We start from the raw sequence: 6000 nt of genomic DNA on the forward strand, positions 1-6000 counted from the left end.
TCTACTTGAACCACATTCTTTTAAATAAGTAATTTGTTATATAAATACACAATTTCATGAGTTTTAAAGTGAGTGCCCATACTCACGAATGGGCAGGAATGAACCATGTTGATAAATGTGACCTGGACCAGGGTACAACCCGGTTACTTCATCAATAAAGACAAAGGCTAGTTATTATGCAATATTGTACAGCGTCCCAAAGTTCACTTTTGGGATGTGGGATATTCGTTCTCACTTCTTGTTCGATTTTCACAACCTCTATTTGAATAACGTATATACATTCCTACAACAGCCAGAACATTTACTTCAAACCTCCTTCAAGTCACCTTCAGTGTCTGTCAGTAGGAAGTAGGGCCTGTGTAACCAAACACAAACTCCTGATAGCATGAATGCTCTTCAAGGGCCACTGGAAACCAAATACTCCCTTTATCCTAATGGTCAGTTCACACCAGTGGTCAAACTCTGGTAAACACTCCATCTAAGGAGTAGGGGTGATGGTTTAGCATATGGTCCATAAGAAGAGTAAGAATATATTGAAATCTAATCAATCATCAAGGAACATCTTCTTGTGGGGGAAAGTGACAAAATGAGTGGTCCTTGGGAAAATGTGATGCAATTTTCATGAATCTATGTAAATGTGAATCTTGTGGGATGTGTGTTTTGTTCTATATTTTTATTTAATTTATTTTTATTTTAATCCCAGCGCCCATCCCCGCAAGATGCCTTTTTTTTCCTTTAGGTAGGAGAGCATTGTAAATAAGAATTTGTTCTTAACTGACTTGCCTAGTTAAATAAAGGTTCATTAAAACAATGTAAAAAAGGGTTGATTATGAGATCCTATTCATGTCAAACTGTAGCATTAAGATTACTGCATAAATTGATGCCAATAATCAATCAATGTTTTATTAATGCCAGGGATGGGCAACTTATTTGAAGACCCCCCCCCATTACATTTTTTTGTTGTTGCAGAATTGCAGCAAACTTGCTTTAAAACTGCAACATTGTCTCTACACCACTTGGCAAAATGTATAGAATTGCATGAAATTAACTCTAAAACTTAGATTTTTTTGTGTGGCCTCAACCCCCATCAAAGTTGCCCATCCTTGATCTATGCCAAGGTACATTGAAGTTAATCTGGCTCATGGTGGCCCAAAGCTCTATTAAGAACCTTTATGTTGGTGTTTCCTTTATTTTGGCAGTTACCTGATAATGAGAGACAAGGGCTATTTCTTAATGGTTTATTCTCAATTTCTCCTGTCCTTTTTCTTCACCTGGGACTGGGACGGAGATTTGTCTTCCAACAAGACAATGATCCAAAACATAAAGCAAAATCTACAATGGAATGGTTCAAAAATAAACATATCCAGGTGTTAGAATGGCCAAGTCAAAGTCCAGACCTGAATCCAATCGAGAATCTGTGGAAAGAACTGAAAACTGCTGTTCACAAATGCTCTCCATCCAACCTCACTGAGCTCGAGCTGTTTTGCAAGGAGGAATGGGAAAAAATGTCAGTCTCTCGATGTGCAAAACTGATAGAGACATACCCCATGCGACTTACAGCTGTAATCGCAGCAAAAGGTGGCGCTACAAAGTATTAACTTAAGGGGGCTGAATAATTTTGCACGCCCAATTTTTCAGTTTTTGATTTGTTAAAAAAGTTTGAAATATCCAATAAATGTCGTTCCACTTCATGATTGTGTCCCACTTGTTGTTGATTCTTCACAAAAAAATACAGTTTTATATCTTTATGTTTGAAGCCTGAAATGTGGCAAAAGGTCGCAAAGTTCAAGGGGTCCGAAGACTTTCGCAAGGCACTGTACTTTAAACAGTATTGCAGTGCCAAACATGCAGTAACGGTCATGCAAATGTATTATTAATCCACAATATTTACTATTACAGGGTGATCATTTGAGGTTGTGGGGCTCTTCCCTGCTGATCTCAGGTCAGTGTATGTATGTGAGAGAGAGAGCGTATATAACATACTATAATGATAAAATGATGGTTCAAACCTGTGTTCATGGGACTCTAAAAGCCAGGATTTGGATTGGCAATGGGCCCTATAGTGATGGAGAGGCTACGTTTTGGAACTGGAAGAGTGGGGAACCAAATGGGTATGGTAGAGAGAATTGTGTGGGGATGGACCAAGAAGGAAAGTGGAATGATGTAGAATGTAGACATTTGACAGTGCTCTTTGCTACGATAGCGAGTCTAATTGGGAATGGGGATTTCACAAAAACCACCAGCAAGACACACACACACACACACACACACACACACACACACACACACACACACACACACACACACACACACACACACACACACACACATACACACACACACACACACACAGTCTGCAGAAAGAAAACCAAGAAAAACAGTATGTGTACAATTCATGCTCACATATCAAGATAACAATGACCACACATTCACATGACATTTTTCAAAACATTCTCCTGTCTGCGTGTTTGACGGGTGAACGTCTGCTCTCTGAGAAGTTCATTCTAGTCAAGAAGACCCAGATGTGAAAAGCTGCCCAGAGCAACTGCAGAAATCATCACAATGACCTGGTGAGTGTGAGGAACCAGTCTGAGAACCAGGACATCCATAAGATGGTGACAGGAGAGATGTTGATCAGCCTGTTCAGATACTCCTGGAGGTGGTCAGACCAAAGTGACTCCTCATTCAGGTACTGGAAGACAGAAGAGATCCTTGAACCTGATAATGCTGGGATGAATGAAAACTCAGAGACATGGGTGTGTGATTTTGTGATTTTCAACTTCCATTTGTCAGTCATTCAACATTGTTGGGACCATTAGAGAATTGGTCTTTCATTATCTCTCTTTATTTTGCACACAGATTGTGTTAGTGTGTATTATTGACTGATGATTAGAGTAAACATAGCATCATGTGTATCTGACGGCATAAATGGTAGAACAAATGTCTTATACAACATTTGCCTGGTATTGATCCTCCTCTCTCTCTCTCTCTCCTATCTTTTCTGTCAGTACCTGTGTTAAGTAGGACGCAGATAGCGAGAGTGGAGCTGACCCCTGACCTTCACTGATCCTGCCCTGGGCGCGGCCATCTTACAACAAGTGAGTCTCATCTCCTTTCATGTAGGGACTAGGTCCCTCAGAACGCACACATTGTAGACTATGGCAAGAAGAGCTGGAGTGAACACTGGGAAGACTACCTGACGCTTCCGTACAGTGCCTTTGAAAAGTATTCAGACCCCTTGAATTTTTCCACATTTTGTAACATTACAGCATTATTCTAAAATGGATTAAATAAAACTATTTCTTAAGCAATCTACTCACAATACTCCATAATGACAAAGCGAAAAGAGGTGTTTAGAAAAGAACATCCAGCCAACTTGATACAACTGTGGGAAGCATTGGAGTCAACATGGCCAGCATCCCTGTGGAACGCTTTTGACACCTTGTATAGTCCATGTCCTGAAGAATTGAGACTGTTCTGAGGGCAAAAGGTGGGTGCAGCTCAATATTAGGAAGGTATACCTAATGTTTTGTATACTCAGCGTATATTCATGAAGCCAATATTATTTCTGTGTCTCAGATAAAGGAACAACTGATGAGAAAGGGAATGTGGATGGAGAGATCTTCCACAAGAAGAATAGGGAATTTAGCATTAGGAAAAATGTATTTGTTTCCATTTATTCTTTATTTATTTACTTACACACAGAAAAAACTAATCACGTTGTTCCCTTGCAGTAAGTTCAACATTACAGTGAATAACCAACCCTGAAACTAATGACCCTGCGTAAAGGATGGTGAAAATATAAAAAGGTTCAGACAAAATAAATGAAAATACACAAAGACAGATTTTAGAAAACAAACATGAACCATCCTGATTTCAGATGGTGAAAAAAAGATTCACTTTGGCTGCAGATTCCCTGATAATAGACAGATCATCAAAAGCTTTTATTCTGATCAAGTTCAGTAGTTTGTTTAGGACACTGAAAAATTATATATTTTGTGTTCGTTATCTGTTTTTCTTAAGACTTGAATAAAGGGACATACTCTCAACAAAAGTGTATGTATGTATTTAAATATACCTGTATACTAAATGTAACAGTGAGGGAATATTTTAGAATGCAGATAAAAAGGGATAAAATGTCAATTTAAAATTCAAATCCCTTCCTGAATTGACTGCATTCAATTCAAATTGATCCCAACCCTGGTACACTCTGATATCCTATCCACCATGTGATTTTATAGATTTTTTGTGAGAGTGTTATTATGCCTATGTACTGGGACTCAGGTGTCTAAAGAGTCAATTGATCATTAAGATGACTGTACTCCTAAATCAATCACTTACGGTGTCAGTATCTTCACAGAGGACCCAGGCCAATAAACTCCAAACCCAGGATAGACAGGTTCAGTGAATGTGGTCTGGACACTGTGGAGGAGGGTCATTGTGTCAGAGACACTGTAAAATGACAGAGTTCCTTCCTTGTGGTCCAGGTACATGCCTACTATGGAGGAACAGGGAACAGATATTTCAGTCTGAAGCACGTAAACTCCAGCTGTAATTATTATTTCCAAAGACAATCTGCCTACTCATCCCTTTATATGACACTCCTCTATGAGTGTCCCCCTCCGTCTCTACCTCCTAGTAGCAGGTTCCAGACAGACCCTCGTTACACAGCACCTGAGATTTGCGGAATCCTTCTGGATTATCAGGAAAGGGCTGCTCCTTGCCACTGTATGTTACTTTCCTCTCAGACAGACAGACTTTTGTATGTGATGTGTTAGGATCCACAGTGAGTTGGTGGGAGTCTGAGGAAGTTAGTGAAAAAAGAAAGTGAGTGAAATGTACTTTTCATAACACGTGCTGCTGTGTGTGTGTGTGTGTGTGTGTGTGTGTGTGTGTGTGTGTAACACAACAAAATGTATACTTAATTCATTTAGTGAAAAGGTCATTGGCAACTTACACTCAATAACTGGTTGTGCCACCTTTACCTGCAATGACTGCAACCAAACACTTCCTGTAATTGTTGATCAGTCTCTCACATCACTGTGAAGGAATGGCCCAGTTTTCTTTGCAGAACTGCTTTAACTCAGCGACATTTGTGGGTTTTCGAGCTAGAACTGCTCATTTCAGATCCTGCCACAACATCTCAACAGGTTTTGGTCTGGACTTTGACTAGGCCATTCAAAAACTTCAAATTTGTAGCTTTTTTTTGCCATTTCTAGTCTTGATTTTTTGTTTTGGATCATTGTCTTGCTGCATGACCCAGTTGCACTTCAGCTTCAGCTCATGGACGGGTAGCCTGACATTCTCCTATAGAATTATCTGATACAAAGCAGAATTCATGGTTCCTTTAATGATGGCAAGTTGTCCAGGTTCTGAGGCAGCAAAGCATCCCAAACCATCACATTACCACCACTATGCTTGGCCGTTGGTATGAGGTTCAAACTGTGAAATGCAGTGTTTGGTTTTCGCCCGACATAACGGGACCAACTTCATCCCAAAAGTACACTCAACTTTGCCAAAAAGCACCTGGAAGCACCTGGATGATCGCCAAGACTCCTGGAAGAATGCTTTATGGACCGATGAGTCAAAAGTGGAACTTTTTGGATTACATGGCTCCCGTCATGTGTGGAAAAAAACAACACTGGGGGTAAACACTGGGAGCATTTGGTGTTGCGTAACTTTGTTAATTAAATCAAATTAATAAGGATTCATTTTTTGTGTCATTTATTTACTCATGTTCCCTTTATCTAATATTTGGTTTTGGTTCATACCCCTGAATAAATACATGTTAGAATCACCTTTGGCAACAGTTACAGCTCTGTCAGGTTGGTTGTTGATCATTGCCAGACAGCCATTTTCAAGTCTTACCATAGATTTTCAAGCCAATTTAGGTCAAAACTATAACTAGGCCACTCAGAAACATTCAATGTCATCTTGGTAAGGAACTCCAGTGTATATTTGGCCTTATGTTGGGTTTTCACACATAGTCCTATTTTAAAT

This window comes from Oncorhynchus mykiss, chromosome 2 (assembly GCF_013265735.2).
Source record: "Oncorhynchus mykiss isolate Arlee chromosome 2, USDA_OmykA_1.1, whole genome shotgun sequence".
Taxonomy (NCBI): Eukaryota; Metazoa; Chordata; class Actinopteri; order Salmoniformes; family Salmonidae; genus Oncorhynchus; species Oncorhynchus mykiss.